The 18,115-nt window shown below is 34.9% G+C and overlaps 1 pseudogene; it reads left to right on the top strand.

Moving 5' to 3' along the window:
- Nucleotides 1–14,406, top strand: part of LOC149224749 (uncharacterized) — a 64,041-nt pseudogene extending 49,635 nt beyond the window's left edge.
- The last annotated feature ends 3,709 nt before the right edge of the window (nucleotides 14,407–18,115 follow it).

The following is an 18,115-nucleotide window of genomic DNA, read 5'->3' as shown; positions in this document are numbered from 1 at the left end:
CTATCCCCAGGTGGAGCCAGATGTTGTAGCTTCCATTGTTATTTTAGTCTTATTTTTAGTTTTATCACAAAATGAAACAAAAATCAAAAGAAATGAAAAATCAAACCATTGTCTAAAGGTCGTGCAGGTTCAAGAGGGGCGATCAAATGATAGATTGATGGGTACAATGAGGTGTGCTCTAGGGAAACAATAAGCACAATGGTTAGTTAAGGCTCAACCCCCATAGTTGACTGTGACGTGAGCATGGTTGACCACAATGTGTGGCCTAAAATCTCTGTGGGGGTTCAAACTCAATGAAGCTCCCTTATATTCTTTACCCCTGCAAAGATTAAAATAAATAATGTGTTTTGTTTGATTGGATTTTGAATGTGAACCTATAAGAAGATATGGGTTGTTAGATCAACAAGCCACATATCTGACGATAATCGCATAAGTTAACTAGAATGGGTTCATTTCGAAGATCGGATGCAACGGTGTACCTGTGAGAAGCTCTGGGTCATTTGATCAATAGGCCACAGATCCGACGACAATCGGGTGGGTAACTAATCGAACGTGATGGCATATCAAAAACAGTTTAAATTTGCTGATGTCCGGGCCAATCTTAGCCATCCATCCAAAGACACAAGATCCGATGGATATCGGGTGGAAAACTAATCAGATTTTATCCCTAAAATCGGACCCAATAGATTATTAACTAGCGGTTTATATTTCCCATCGGGTCTGTATGGGAGTCAATGGAGCGTTGAAAACGTATACTCAATAGCGTTTAAAGTATCATGAGTTCCGAAGGATCTAACTGTTGATTGAATGAGTGATCGGACGGTTCACGTACAACTAAAGCGGACCCGACAGGTTTATGAATTAGATTGTTAATCCTTTTCAGTTCTGTGGTAAACTATGTCCCGCGTAAATTAGCCAATTCTGTTGTTTAAGTGAAATAATCAAAATTAGAGGGAGATGATCAAAACTTCGAAGGGTCGGTGATTGGTCGGGTTTCCCTATGTTTTGGCCAATCAAAACACTCCTGATACATCCGTGGGCCCAGGTCCATGCACGGGATTTTGTCAAATATAACTTATTATGATTAAAACAATTTAATCCTTATTAAAGCATCTACAAAGAGACTTCATCAATAGCCAAACAACAAAGCTGAAAATCTAATAGTCATCATCATTTTCTAACTTCCATTACTTCCTGTTATTCTATGTTGTTTTAGAATGAGTTGTCTTTTACCCTCTGTGTAATGTTCTGTAATAATTTTTACTCTAGAGAGTTAGGAAAATAGTTAAGTAGTTTGACAGTTTGGTGATTACCAACTGTCTCATAATGTATAAAAACGAGAAAATTTAGGAAGAAGGGGTTCGAATTTTGGAGAACCTAGAGACTAATCTACTGAATTCTTGATACAACTATTGATGAATGAAAGAATCATAATTTTTCCTTACATTGTTGGGTATGATTTTGTGACCTCTCTGTTATGTGTCATCTTATGTTTTCTTCTTTTAAGTGTGGTAATGACGCTGCAGGTCTTTATTGTCTTATGTAAATGAAGTTAAAATGCCTTAAAAGAGCACTTCTATAATTGAAGTTCACACCTCTGTAATTCTTCTAAGTTACAGATAGTAGTTTTTGTGTAAGACAACATATTATCTATAACTTCTCTAAGTGTCACAGATAGTAGATCCTGTGTGAAACAACATATTGTCTATGACTTATTCAATCTTTCTTCATTCATCATTTATATTGAACAATCAAATGGCATTCCACCTAAGTATTGAGGGTTAAGAAATAGATTTCCCAGGTGCTTCATTTGAGAACACAACATAAAATTAAGTGACAAACAAGTGACAAACAATTGAAAATCATTATAATCATAAACACAATTTCTACAAAACCAGGAAATTGGTTTCTTAATGTACAAAAAGTTCCTGTTGGGATTCTCTCATATCGCTTTGCCTTTAATTCAAGTAACCAAGGGTAGAGCAAAAGCCAAGTCCTCTTGGCTAGAAACCTAGCAGTGGGCTTTCTATGAGTTGAAGAATTGCCTCTGTTCTGCACCAATGCTCGCATTGCTAGACCTACAACAACCATTTGAGATTGAGACAGATGCCTCTGACTATGCTATTGGTGTAGTTATTACTCAACATGGGCATCCAGTGGCTTACCACAGTGAGACACTTTCAGACACAGTCCGAAAGTACCCCACTTATGAAAAATAAATGTATTCCTTTGTGCAGGCCTGCTATCAATGGAAGCATTAGATTCTCGGGAAGGAAATGGTTATCCACATAGACCACTGGCCTCTACAGTTCATACAGACACAAGGGAAGTTGCAGAACGATCATCATCAGAAATGGTCCACCTATCTGCAACAATTCCATTTGAACATTAAGTATAAGAAGGGCAACACTAGTAATGTCACTGGTTGCCTCAACCGACCACCGGTCATGGTGCTAATCACTATGCTCGACTCCTATGGGAACGAGACATTGGGGTGGCCACACCTTTACAAGAGAGATTTCAAATTCGGCAGCATATACCAAACACTTCTGGAAGGGAAGAAAGTTCTAAATTTTCACCTTCAGGATGCACTGTCATGCCACTCGAGACACATATGTGTTCCTTCAAGTGAGCGTGCCAAGATGATTTGGGAGGCGCACTATAGTTGGGTCACTGGACATTTCGAGGTAGAGAAAACTGTGGTGCTATTTCAGAAGTATTTTTATTAGACGAAACTTCGTGAGGATGTTGGGATGTACATTAGATCCTACATCAGCTACGCCATTACCAAACTAGCCGTCAAGAAGCAAGGCCTGTATACTCCTCTACCTACACCTAGTTGGCCTTGGGAATCTATCTCCATGGATTATATGTTGGGCCTTCCTTCTACTAAGCACGGAAATGATTGCGTTTTCATGGTCGTCGACAGATTCTCTAAGATGGCCATCATGGTGGCCTACAAGATGAGTATCATAGTAGAGGCCACTGCTAAGCTCTTCTTTGAGTGAGTGGGTACACTTTGGGATCCCACAGTCCATTGCCTTAGATTGGGACAACATATTCTTGAGTGCATTTTTGTCAAGTCTTTGGTCAATGCTGGATACAAAACTCACTAAGTCCATGACTTTCCATTGCCAAACTGATGGCCAAACAGAGGTTGTCAATTGGATGATCATACACATTTTTCACATGTACAACTCGAAGAATCCACGCACATGGGATGAAATCCTCCCCTATGTTCAACACAGCTACAACAGAGCTCTCCACAACTCAACAAGCCACAACCCCTTTCAGGTAGGGCTAGGATTTCAGCCATTATGCCCCATTGATGTGTCCATACCATTGCAGCCACTCAGGTAGATTTGGGTCACGTGTAGTCCAAAGCTAAAAGTGCTAGAAACTTCATTGAGCACATTCAACACATATGCCAATAGGTCCATGATATATTGTATAGATCCAATTCTAAGTACAAGCAGCATCATGATCAATATCGATTGTCGCACAAATTCTAGGTGGGCAATGAAGTTTGGTTACATTTGCAGAAGGAGCACCTTGTTGGACCCCACCGCAAGCTTTGCCCGCTCTAATATGGGCCATACAACATCACTAAGGCTGTCGGGGACAATTCCTTCGAGCTTAGCATCCCAACGTTCCTTAGTCTACACCTAGTGTTCAATGTAGATCGACTTCGGCCATACTTTCCACCATTGTTGGACACATATAACAATGCAGAATAGCTCACACCAACAGAGCTCAACCCGGATCGCATGGAACAGGACACAACTGATCAGATCAAGGACACACAGATCAAGAACACTTGGAAATAGAGGATATAGCTATATCAAGTTGTCAAAGTAGGTCAACTCCTTCACCAAGGCAAATGGCTCACTAGGGACCAAGTTTAGTAGAAGTTTCCTCATCTCATGGAGGAACTCAACGCAATGGGGACCACTGCTTCCTAAGGGGGGATGAATCATCTAGGTGGATATTGGTGGCCACCCGCCTATTCCACTTGGACCCTCACCATTGTTTCTTTTAGTTTTTTAGTTTCCTTAATTGTAGCACAATTTACTATTTTTGGCAGTTTTTTGGGTCCTAAACTTCCGGCGCTATTTTGACACCCTAAACAACATTTTTTGGGCAAAAGTTTGCCCAAAAAATGAAAATTTTCCCATAAAACATCGTTTAGGGCCTCAAAACAAATCCGGAAGTTTAGGACCCACAAAATTGCCAAAAATAGTAAACTATGCTACAAATAAGGAAACTGAAAAACTAAAAGAAACAATGGTGAGGGTTCAAGTGGAATAGGCGGCTAGCCACCAATATCCACCTGGATCAGTCAGTTCATGATGATACCTCCTATCCTCAAATAAATTGTGATTTTTATTAATCGTAGTAGAATACTTAGTTAATGGGGTGGCATGTCAACTCCTTAAGAGGTAGGGATGGTGTAAAAAGTATTATAATAATTACATTTTTGTCTTACTAATTTTTTCCTCAAATCTTATGATCATATAATATTTTATAGATTAAAGTGAAAGAATTCTCCTTAAGTGGTGATGTGAGGAATGCATCATGAGAATTTTTAAGAATTTTCTACAATATATAAAGGGATGAAAAATCATGGACATTTCAGAATTCAGATCGTGATTCTCATAAAGAATTCTCCAATGATAACCATTAAACAAGTTAGTATCCCACCATCATATGAAAGAAAGGATTAAAAAAAATGTTTCTTACCCTAAATAAATAGAAACAATAATAAGCTAGGGAAATAATAATCACATCTTAGGAAACAACAACTTTAGTTAAGGAAGTAGCAACTATGACTAAGGAAACCACAACTATGACTAAGGGAACAACAACTATGATAAGGGAAACAATGAAGGTGACTAAGGAAACAACAATTGTGATAAAGAAAATAACGACTGTGACTAAGGAAACAACAACTGTGATAAAGGAAACAATAACTGTGACTAAGGAAATAACAATTGTGATAAAGTAAACAACAGATGTCACTAAGGAAACACCAACTGTGATAAAGGAATCAATGATTGTGATTAAGGTAAAAACAACTATGATTAAGGAAACAATGGTTGTGACTAAAGGAGCAACAAATGTGATAAAGGAAACAATGGATATGACTAAGGGAACAACAACTATGATTGAAATATCAGTGATTTTTCCATGCCTATATAAAACAAAATAAAAAAATTATTTACATTTTGTACAAAATAGAGAATATTTCGATGAAGAATATACCTAGTTGTGACCAAGGGGACATTTCTTGATGAGATACAACCTACAAATTGGTGTCATTATCAATTTTGTGAAGAAAAGATTCCCAAGTATGTGGTTGGTGTTACAGATAAAGTCGATGTGCATTGGTAAGGAGCAAAATGCCAGAATTATTAATTGTGGTAAGGCACAATGTTATATTTTCACAAACCTCGGTAATTTCGTAAGAGCCAAGCCATATTGTTTGAAGTTTTCCTAGAAAGTCTTGAAATCTAGAGTCATATAACATCGCCCAATCCCCTTTCTGAAAGTTTTTTTTTAATCAACCAATCATGCCATTTAGATCTCTATTGCAGAATTATGGTAGTATGTTAAAGAAAAAAGACGTATTTCATCTAGTTCATTGATTTGTTGGAAGAATGGTTTTGGTTCTTCTATAAGATCCAATCTAACTTCCTTCGCAGTTCTGAGGGTATTAACTTTGAATTAAATCAGAAAAATGGGATCCTTACCAAAAAAGAGCTAATAAGGTGAATAGCTAGTGGTAATGTACCAGGTTTTTTGACAGGCCCATAGGGCTTCCAAAATCTTGGTAGCACAATTTCGGTGATTTACTAATACTTTTTTAATTAAAATCACCTCTCAGACTTTATTGGTGCTTTCCACCTGCCCATTCGCTTGCAGATGGTAAGGAGAAGTGATTATGTGTTTAATATGGTAATTTTGTAGCATGGTTGGAATTTTAGGAGCAGTGAACAGTGATCCCCAATCAATTACAAGCTCCAAAGGCAGCCCATATCGAACAAATAGTTCAATAATAAAATTGATGATTGCTTCTTTCATGGCCCTTGGGAGTGCTACCTCTTCCACCCATTCAGTTACATAATCTGTACAAAATAGAATATATGCTTTCTGATTTGAAGGTGAATTAAAAGGGCCTACAAATCCCATTTCCCATCTTTCAAATAGTTCCAATACAATTTGTGGTTGGAGGGTTATTTCATCTGCCTGAATGGGATGACCCATCCTTTGACAACTATCACAACTCTGGACATATTTATTTTCATATTTAAATATCGTGGGCCAAAAATAGCCCATCTATAATACCTTATGTCAAGTTCTTTGGTTAGAAAAATGACCTCCACAGGGGTCATCTTGAGAAGCCTTGAGGATATCATAAATTTCACCTTCTCTAATGCATCTTCAAATTTGAAGATCAACCCCTATATGAAAGAGGTAATCATCCACCCATGAAAATCATGTGTTGTATTGGATAATAAGCTTATTTTCCTGGAATGACAGGTGTGACATTAATTTCCCAAATGTCAAGTAATTTGCAACATCAACATACCAAGGTATTTTGATAGTTACAACAAACAAATGTTCATCTAGGAATTGATCGTCAAGTGGGGAAGAATCAATTGTGGCTTGAACTCTTAACAAGAAGTTTACAAGAAGGTTCTATTTTCCTTTCTGATCCTTTACAATAATGTCAAACTCCTACAATAATAGTAACCAGCGAATTATTCTACCATTGGTAAGAGATGTTTTTCTCTAAATAATAAATGGAAGAATGATCAGTGTACAGAAAAACTAGGTATCCCATTATGTAATGACGAAATTTATTTATGTTAGATCTAAGAATTTTGTGATCCATAATGTAGATATAAGTCTTTCAGATTAATCACATCGTTAGGATTTGGTCGATGTTTCGAACCAACTAATGTGGTTCATCCTCAAGACAAGGTGAGAAATCAATCGATCTGAAGGAATAAATAGCATGGATGCATCATTGCCCAGAGTTAGCCATTGAAAACTAGCCGTTGGTAAAATATTATTTTAAGAAAAAGTGGTAAGGGATTATCTATTTAATTATTCAAAATTTAGTTAAAAACTAGTTGTTATGTGATAATTAATTATTTAATTTCGATATTATAAAATAATAATTTAATGATATCAATTTATATGGTAATAGTTAATTTATATAATATAATTTGACTTATTAAATAGAATAAATTCGGTTGAAAACTAGCTGTTAGGAATAATCCAAAATTAAAAATATATTTTAACGATAATTTAGAAATATATAAAAAATTAAATAATAATCATAACAAATAAAAATAAAAATTATTTTAGTATATTTAATGATAATTTATTAATATTATCGATTTCTTTAATAAGAATATTTATTAACGTTGTCCATTTAATATGATTATTCCTTATTAGTGGATAACGTGTCCTTAAATACGAGGATAGTAGCGTAGGAGGAAAGCATAGATAACTCTAAAGGTTAATTGAAATATTAATAGTTAAGTATATTATTAAGCGCAAAATGAAATTTAGTTGAAAAAAAAAAAGGATGCTAAAAAAATATAATAAACTGATCATATTAGACAAATGAAGTTAAAGAGAATTAAAAATGAAAATAGGGGATAAGACTAGAAGAGGATAGAAGAAAATTAGGAGGAAACGGAGGGAGAAAGGACAAAAAAAAAGAAGAGGAGTCCCATGGAGAGGGCTGGAATCCAACTTTTACTTAATTTCCACCCATCATCCCTATTAAGGTTATTGGCATGCCTTTCAATTTCAATTTCTTCCCTAAGTTTCCTGTGGTGGAAATGATCAACCCTAGCAATTACTTTGGATTGTTCAATGAAGACGCGGTGTTTCGATTTCTCTACATGTTCGATAAGTGCTGATGTGCAGGAATGATTGTGTCTAATGTCAGTAGCATGTTCATTAATCCTTTCTTTAATAGATCTACCTATTTCTCCAATATAGGGGATACCACAGGAGCAAGGAACAAGGTAGACTCCTTTCATGTCTTTATGATCAATAGGGTCCTTAACAGATCTAAGAGAATTTTTAATGGTATTGAGAGGTTTGAATGAAGCAGAGACATTAATCTTCTTAAGATTAATGTCAAAAGCAATGGCTAGAAATTATTTTTTTGTCACAGTATAATTTAACTTAGCTGGCGTATGTTTTTTATTGATGTAATAAATCGAATAAGGCTAATTATCCTCTTATTATCCCAGGACTTCTCCTATAATTGTATCTAATGCATCTAAGGATATATGGGATGGCAGACTCTAGTTTGGTGCTCACAGAAAAGGAGCTATTGAGACGAAATTTTTCAGATCTACGAAAGCAATGTCACATTTATTAGTCCACTCAAATTCCACATGTCCAGTTAATACATACAGTGATGCTACAATTTTTGAAAACTTTGCTATAAAACAATGATAATAATCAGCATAACCAAGGAAGGTATGTACCTCTATCGATGTATGAGGGATGGGGAGTTTAAGAATTACATCAATCTTAGTTGGGTCTACCTGAATGCCTATAGCAAAAATAAAATGTCCCAGAACTATGCCTATTGTCATCATCATATGAAATTTTTCATTACTAAGGCACAACCTGGTAGCTATACATTGTGCAATAGCCTTCTCAAGATTATGAAATGCTTGGTCAAAAACATTAAAATAAGGGGTAAAATCATCCATATATAGTTCAAGTCCTTCATTAATTAAATCAAAGAAAATACTTAGAATTTCCATTTGAAAAGATGTTGTTGCATTGCACAGCCCAAATGGTAAGACTCTGTATGCTGATGTTCCCCATAGGCACACTAGTACAAAATGAGAGATTAGTGACCACGCGACTAAAAAATTTAGTCACCATAATGATTTCAAGTGAATTACTACTAAATTTGTGAAATTTTAAGTGACCCAACTAAAAAGGACTAACGTAAATGACTAATTTAGTCCAGGACTAAAATATATGAATAGATAATAAGTGACAAAATTGAAAGTGATTAACATAAAATACTACTATAGTCCAAGAATAAAAATATGCCCAACTAACGAGTACAACAAATATATGAATTACTCATTTATGTTAGTCATTTATAATTGTGTCACTTCGGAAATGGAAAATTACAATTTTTATATTGAAGTGTTACATTTCACTAATTTTTAACACTGCAAATGGATTTAGAGACCCCTGAATCCATCTACAGTGTTAAAATTTAGAGACAAAGGGGTCTCTAAATCCATCTAGAGTGTTAAAATTTAGAGACCCCTTTAAGGGGGTCTCTAAATCCATCTGCAATGTTAAAATTTAGGTAGATGGATTCAATGACCCCATTAAAGGGGTCTATGAATCCATCTATAATGCTAAAATTATAACAATTTTATACAATATACAATATAATTTTACAATATATAATAGTTTTATACACCCTTTGGAAGGAGGAACAAGAAGAGAGTTTGAAACTACTATAGAAGGGTTTTAAGGGTTAATAAGAATTTGTTCCTCACATCTTAGAGAGATGACACACTATTTGTTGTGGGGTTTTTGTGGTGTTGTTACATACCATGGTTGATTATTGCACTAAATTCATAGAGACAATGATTTTATTAATTTGAATTCAAAGTATGTTGATTTAAACTTGGTCAATTAATATAAATCTAGATTAATCTAAAGCCAGATACATGCATTACAAAAATATGCACAAATTCTAATAGTGCATTCACATTCTTAGAATGTGCACACATTATTATTAGAAAACCATACATACTAACAATTATTGTGGCTCTTTATGTAGAATAACATGCCATGGCTCCCATATCCAAGTTGAAATCTAAATATCCCTTAAAGAGTATCTATGTGGTTTTTTAGGGTTACTTCATGTTTGAGGTACCTAGAGTGAGATGAGAACTACAACATTTCACACAGTTTGAGGTACCTAGCCTAGTTTTGGTTAAGACATGGCAGTTAAGTGCAACACATGTGATACAAGTGGTTGGTGGTCATGCTTAACTAGTAAGGTCACATTGAAGATGCTTGGTGAGCATGTTTCTTGAGTGGTATTGGACACTCAAGTGCAATAAAAATTCTAGCCCCATGACAAATGGTTTTAAATCCATGTTTGAATGAAAAATTGTGGAAATGTTCTTCACTATCCACACCCATTTCATTGGAGAAGTTAATGGGGTTATATTGATGAGGATGTTAACAATTCAAGTTGGGAATAATGTAAGGACCTTCCTCGAGGTGCCACTGGAAATGTTATCCTATATAACATGCTAAGAAAATATGATAAAGGGTGCATGAATAGTTTATATGTTTCTTAGCCCTCGTGACTAACTCACCATTATCCATAAGAAATTTAAGATGATGTACTAGTTTGGTTTCGACTAGGAGGATGAAGGATCTCTAGCCTAACAAGGATGGATGATCAATGAAGTGTTGCAACACAAATTCTCCAAATCATAACACAATCTAGAAATGTGTTTGATAGTGTGTTATCCATGGCTAGGAAACATCGTTGATGAGTATATTGAAGGTAAGTGGAAGCCTATTGCCACTAGTTACATGCCCTTTAAAGAATTATAAAAAGTTGGTCTAGATGGATAGAACATAGTCTTACACTAGGTAGTTAGTTATTCAAGTGTGTTGGCTTGAGGGAGGAAGTGAAAGGTTGTTTATCTGTGACTGGTGATGACAAAACATCGCCAATAATGAAACAACCAATACAACATTTCCTATATTTTAAGGTGCCTAACTTGGATTCGGTTAGGACATGTTGGCTAGGCATAGTTCAAGTGATATAGGAGGTTGATTTTCATGTGCAACTAGTAATGTTACATCAATGGAATAAAACAACTAGGATTCTTGAGTGGTATTAGATGATTAATTAAATTGAAAATTTTACCATCCTGATTAATGGTATCAAAACCACATGATTTAAAAAATGTATCATCAGCATCAATGCCCTCTCCATTAAAGAATCCAATGGAGCCATGTTGATGAAGATGCCAACAATTAAAGTGGGGGGAGAATGCAAGGATCTTACTTGAGGTGCCATTAGAAATGGCACAATGGATGGCATGTCAGGTAAACATGACTAAGAGTGGACAATGAGTTTATATGTTTGGTATACTTTGTGAGTGAGTTAGGTTGTTTCATGAGACAATTAGGATGGTGTACTAGTTTGGTGTGGACTAGGAAATCCCCTTAACAAGGGTTGATCATTGACAAAGAATTGTAACACAAGCTTAGGGGAGGATGATGTAAATTGGAAATGTGTTGAATAATGTGTTAGCCATGGAAAGGAAACATCATTGATGAGTGAAATGTAAGTGGAATCTTGTTTCCATTAGGTACATGATCGTTGAGGACTAAAACAGGTTGGCCTTGATGGAGACAACAAAATTCTATATTGGGTGGTTAGTTGTTCAACAATGGTTGGCTTAAAGGAGGTGGTATAATGTTGCATATGGTTGGGTGGTGATGATGTAACATTACTTAACACTAAATGGACATTGCAACTTTTTTTATAATTTAAGTTACTTCCTTTGGGTTCAATTAAAACATGTTGGTTAAGCATAGATTGCTATGCCTAACTAGCAAAGTCTATCAATGTTATGCAATTACTAAATTTTTACAATTATATAACATTCTTAAATAATGACTAAATTCTTATAATTATATAGGAATGTTTTAAAATAAAATACAAAGTTTAACAATGTGACACTTCTCTCTTTCTCTCTTCTTCATCTTCTTCTTCTATTTTTTTTTTAAATAATCATAACTTACTTTTATACCAACCTAGATCCATCTCAATTACATATCTACTAAGCACTTAGAGGGATCAAATTTCTTTTCACTCTAAAAGAGATTTGCATCTCAAGATATTTGATCCCTCTTGGTGCTTGGTAGATCTAGAGTTAAAATGGATCTAGGGTAGTTTAATTATTAATTATATATTTTATTTTTATTGGGTCAAAATGTTTAACAAAACATTACAACATCTCTATTATGTTGGGCTTTTATTTATATTTATATTTCATTTTTTTTTATTTTTACCGAGTCAAAATGTTTAAAGAGACATTACACTTTTAACTAACCCTGGTAACATCTTTACCATAAATGTTAGAAATCCTCTAGTCACAATTAAAAGCGTAGGAGCTAAATTTCTCCCAATAAATTAAAAACCTAAGAAATTAAAAAATAAATTAAAAACCTAAAAATTAAAAAACTAATAAAATAATATTAAGAATGATTTTTTAATTGAAGTTTGTCCCAATAAATTAAAAACCTAAGAAATTAAAAAACTAATAAAATAATATGAAGAATGATCATTTCATTTAAATTTCCTCCCTTTCCCTCTTTTCCATTAACGACTTAGTCGATGTATTACTCATCTCAACGTTATTGATTACGTAGAGTGTGCTGAGACATACCTCACCTCAGCTCTCAGCTGAAAGGGAGAGGGGGCGAGGTACAAAATCACTTGACCGAGGTATGAGGGAGAGGGTCATTCCTAGCGCCAAGCCCAGTTGACCCAACTTTATTACTAAGAATCTGTTTTATCGCTTAGTTAGGGATGCTCATTATAGATTACTCATCTGGGTTAAGGATTCTTTCTGGCGTTTCATACAAGACCCATCTTTCCTAATATGAAATGAATTTTATCGCTACTTATATCATGTTATATCTCCCTGACTGACACGCTTACATGAATCCATCTCCCCTATTTTGGGACTCACCTAAATTAGTCGTGTCTCTAATGCCATTTGCATATTTGAGTTCGGCAGAAAACAAGTAAGAAAGAAGTGTTTTAAGAAGATAAAATAAAAGAGTAGTAACATCTACGTTATTCTTGGCACTCTCTGCAATGTAACAAGGAGCTATGATGAAAACCCTACTTATAAAAATTATCCAGGTTTTGCCAGAAAAGTATACCTATTGGTTCCACATTTTCCCTATTGAGCCAGTCTCCCCCAAGGACCCAGCAAGCGAAAAGGATATGGGGAGAAGCAAACATGACCGGACATGTTACAGAGGACCAACAATCAATGTCTACTTCCCAGAATGAACCCTCACACCATGAAACCCCTGCAACTGTTACTAGAAAGAAGTCAGAAATCATAATAATTTCTCTTATATTCATCCATTTGTCGTGATTATTCGCACTCACAGCCAGTAGATGGGACAATACATTGAAGGAATGCATATTCCTTTAGACTCTCCCCTACTCTTCTAATATGTCCAGTATTTAATGGAATTTTACTCTATGCATGCAGCTTCTGTCACGGAAGCTTGGTACTACAATTCGGCTGGAGATGTCTGGAGGCTTTTCCACCAGTATCACCCCAACCGCCCTGTTTCTCCTCACCATCTGCAAGAACTTGGGGTTCTTATATGGGATTTGGATATTGATAACTATGAAAACAACCTTGAGCTTGAAAACTTCAAGAAACAATGAGGTTACAATTATTTGGATATAGTGACGGTTGAAGACATCTCATTGCTCTATTGAAACTCTGTGAGTCAGAATTAGAAATTAAAGAGATTGTACTTATCTCTTTCCGAATAATGTGACACTCAATATTCCCAATCCACATGGATATACTAATTTTCAGAATTTACTTCAGTCTTGAGTGAGATAATCTCTAAAGAGTAGTAGTCCTAGAGTACTTAAGACACACCCACAAAGGAAACCAATTGGCAAAGGGAAGGATTGAGACTCCATGCAGAGAAGGACTCTCCTTGATACAAAACCTACCTAATAATTCAATTAAATAGATAGATATCATGTGTTTTTTATGCCTACTAACCTTAGCATTCATGAACGTTGGTTTCACTTCATTCCAATCCCATTCTTTCGGAGTTGAACTCAATGTCATTTCCACACAATTTCGCGTGGAGAAACCCATTTGGAATGGTATGTTTCCTAGGAGGGAATCATATGAAGGACTAGATCTGATCAGATACACAAGCCTTGAATATTATGAAGGAAATATCAAACACTTCTTCACTCAGTACGTCCATGCCTAGGAGGAGATTTGATTTGTTCTGGAAGGAGGAGGTTACTTTGACATCCGAGACAACGATGAGAAATGGATAGGGTTTCACATAAAGAAAGGGAATCTCATAGTCCTCCCACCGAGAATGTACCACCATTTTACCCTTGATACCACCAATTATGTCAAGGCGATGAGGTTATTCATAGGGTTGCCCTGTTGGACACAACATTAACAACCCACTAATGACATGGAAGCCAAGAAGAATTACCTTGAAAAAGTGGAAGCCAAGAAGAGTTACCTTGCAAAAGTGTTGAACAACCTTATGGTTGCAATGCAGATAATGGTTTGATTAAATAATCCATTTGTACTGTGATTTTCGTTTGAAAAAAAAATCACTCGTTTGTCCCCACACTTGTTGTTTTTCTATTTTTTTTTGTGTACATGGATTTACAAGTATTTAAGCCATTTCACTGCTTAATTCTTCAGAGTAGCGGAAATAATAATTATTTATTTAGGATCATTTCTTCTGTGCAGGGACTTGAATACAGAATCAAGTCTCTACTTGAAGGAAGAGGAGAGGCGTCTCGAAGAAGAGGAGAAGAAGAAGGTAAATGCTTGTATTTTACTATTTTTTTTTTAGCTCTGCATTGCTCATATCTATTACAATGAATTACGACAATTTGTCCTAATTATAATTTGTTATTCATGTTTACTTTGATATTTAATAGAAAATGATCTCCACAACACTTTAATATTTATTAGTTTTAAGTACTAAAATCTTCATATTCAAGTATTGGTTGTATGTAATATCGATGCTTCAACGTTGAAGCTAGTGACATTCCAGGCCACCCATAAATCTTCAATTCTCGCAGAAGCATGAATAAGAAGTTAGTGCTAGGTGCAGGTCTTGGTGATTTTGAGGTTCCTTCTTGCGACAACTTAGCTAAAGTGCTCGTGATTAATTGTTTGTCCTCAAGGGCGTGTCCTGCCCATGAAAGTGGGTTGCTTGTGGTGCATGATATTGCAGACCCATTGTAATGCTTCTGAAGTTTAATGGAACCTCTTTTAAAAAAATGTTGATATTAATCTATAGTAACTTATGTAATTTTCCAGGGTGAAGTAGACTTCCTTAATTGGATTTTATGGGTTGTAATAGTCTCTTTATGAATGCAGGGGTTTAAGTTTCCATTAATTTCATTATGAATGTAGCTTTTAGCTACATCTAGATTGTCTGCATAGACACAAAAGCATGGAAGATGACGAGGTGAACATGGATCCTAGGGTTGGTATCAGATACTTGTAGTTTGGTTATTTCATATTACTTATTTCAGAAGAGGAGATCATCTCTTCATAAATAGACATTGTTAATGGTTAGAAACTGACGAAGATATCAACATTGATGTTATATTTTGAATAAATTAGAAATAGTAGAGAATCCAGGCACACATCCAATCATCTCATGATTGGATTTTGGTGTTTTTCTCTTGTTCCCTTAGTTATTTCTTATCCTTAATTATTAACTCTGCAATCAAATAGTCTCTTTTGTTCCTTGATAAAAATATTTTCACTCCAAGGATTGATAGAGATAGAAATTTGCTACCAGATATTATGCACAAAGTGTAATCTTTGAAGCTTGTTCCATCAATATTTTAATTTTTTTTAAATGCATAAAACTATGCATTGCCATCAAGAATTATAGATTGGATCCTTTGTCTATGGTGGGTGTGCTTAAATTGTAGTGGTGTACATATTTAGTTAATTAGATTTTCAACCATGGTTGTTTACCATGCATTCTATATCTAAAATTTTCTCACTGTATAAAAACCTGGGATTGTTAGGTTTCTAGTTATGTATCTGTCTAACCTCTTTAGCATTTGGAGTCTAACTTGACACAGATTGAGAAAAATGGGATAAAATACAAACAAATAAGGGATGATAACTTCATACGAAGACTCTTATGCCATTAAAATGAAACTTACAAGAAAAATTGTTGAAGTTATCCTTTGAAAGAATTTGTTCATCCTTGTCCTTTTTTAACAATGCTAGTTTTTTAGAAACTTAAGGATCACTACTTCAGTTGTCAATGGTTTGAGTTTATTAGTTGAAACTATTATCTCATATAAATTCCCTTCCAGATCTTCATCTTGTGTATCTCTTTCTGCTATAAGTCTTGCAGCTAGCAATTATTTGTTGCTCGAAAGAACTCTTTGAGGAAGACATCATCATATCTCTTAGCTATGGTATCTCACCTTTGAATCCACCAAGGTGATACCCCATATATTCACTTAAATCTTGCAAACACATGCATTCATGCAACCTCTAGAGCACGTTGAAATATTGCAAACAAAACTAAAGGAGCTTATCTAATGCACATTTTGAAATGGAAGAACTATAACTAATCAAACAACAGTTTTGATGGATTACAATTTGGTGCATCTCTTTCTGTTGTAAGTCTTGCAACTAGCAATTCTTTGTTCCTTGAAAGAACTCTTTGAGGAAGACATCATCATTTCTATTAGCTATGTTATCTCACCTCTGAATCCACCAAGGTGATACCCCATATCTTCACTTAATTCTTGCATACACATGAATTCATGCATCCTCTCGAGCATGTTGAAATATTACAAACAAAACTGAATAAGCTTATCTAATGCACATTTAAAAAAAAAGATTTACAAAAAAAAATATGTAGTAGAATTGACAAAGTCTCTTTCATGTAGTTAGTTGTATTCTAAACTTCCATACCCTTCCCACCCAAAAATAATTTTATAATTAGAAGTACCATAGTTTTCTGTATGAGAACATATGTCGGTTTATTTTTTTATATAAATGTGTACAAAGTTATCATTACCATGACCATTTTGCATATGTCTAGCTATGACATTCAATCTTGTTGAATGCATGTTTTTTTTTAAGCTTTTCAATTGTTTGTATCCTACACCTACTCGGTCAATTATCTCATTTAGGGTCAGCATGAGCACCATTCTCATGGGCATACCTCCTTTAGGATCAAATATTGTCTCTAGTGGAACTTTGAACTACTCCAAGACCTAGTACCCCAGGATAGGAAGATAAGGTGATGAAGAGTATCAAGAAAAGGGGCATGTCCAATGTGCTACCCATATCTAAGATAATATGGTCAAAAAAATGTATAAGAGGGCTCTCTCCTTCCTCTATTTATATAAGAGGACAATAAATCCAATGATGTAAGGTGAGGCTAAGCCTCTGCAAGCAGCTCAGTTTTGTACAAGAACATACACCCTCAATTAAAATTAAGGCTGCATATTTCCAGGATAAATAAGGAGAATATTACAATACTGAGTAGCAGTACCCCCATCTCTGAGTATCCATGACCCATGATAGCCACTTTTCCTCACTCTAGATTCATTTTGTAATAGTCTGTTCTAGACAATCTCTGAATTTTGCACAACATTTGTACAGTGAATTGTAAGCACATTGTAGCCAAAGGGTAAATTTAAAATTTCTTTAAATGTGTACTGGAAATTTTGTTTCATTACTACACCAAAATAAACACTATTAAAGTAGTAAGTTTCAAAAATGATATTGCTTTGAGATTCTTGATTCAAAAGGTGTTTCTCTATTCACAAGAAGCACAAATGGCCATAAATTCTACACATCGAGTTAACAACACATAGACACCAACATGAGCCAATCCTTGGAAAGGATGTGACTTCAATATTTACAAGAGAAAATTGTCATACTTTTCAGTTAGATGAGGATCCCCAAAATTTTGAAAAATAGAATAGTTGTTGCCCAAGTCTACATAAAATCCACCTCTGTGTCTTCTAAATTTCAATAATTATACTAGCAAAACATCAAAAGCCAGCTTCTTGGTTGAGAGTAATCAATGTCAAGAAAATTTCTAAAGTTATTGCATGTTTGTGAAGAAACATACAAGACTAAATGTTATTCTATAATAGTTGGGAAGTATGAAATATGAATAGAAACTGCTATAGGAAAAGAAATGTAGAAGAACCCAAGCACACCGCAACATTGTAGCACAATCATCTGACCTTTTCAGGATCAGGAGAAATATT

This window comes from Pinus tabuliformis, chromosome Q, assembly GCF_031772625.1.
Source record: "Pinus tabuliformis cultivar Carrire ecotype Pingquan chromosome Q, CPIR1, whole genome shotgun sequence".
NCBI classification, from domain to species: Eukaryota; Viridiplantae; Streptophyta; class Pinopsida; order Pinales; family Pinaceae; genus Pinus; species Pinus tabuliformis.
This window is presented reverse-complemented; position numbering and strand designations above follow the sequence as displayed.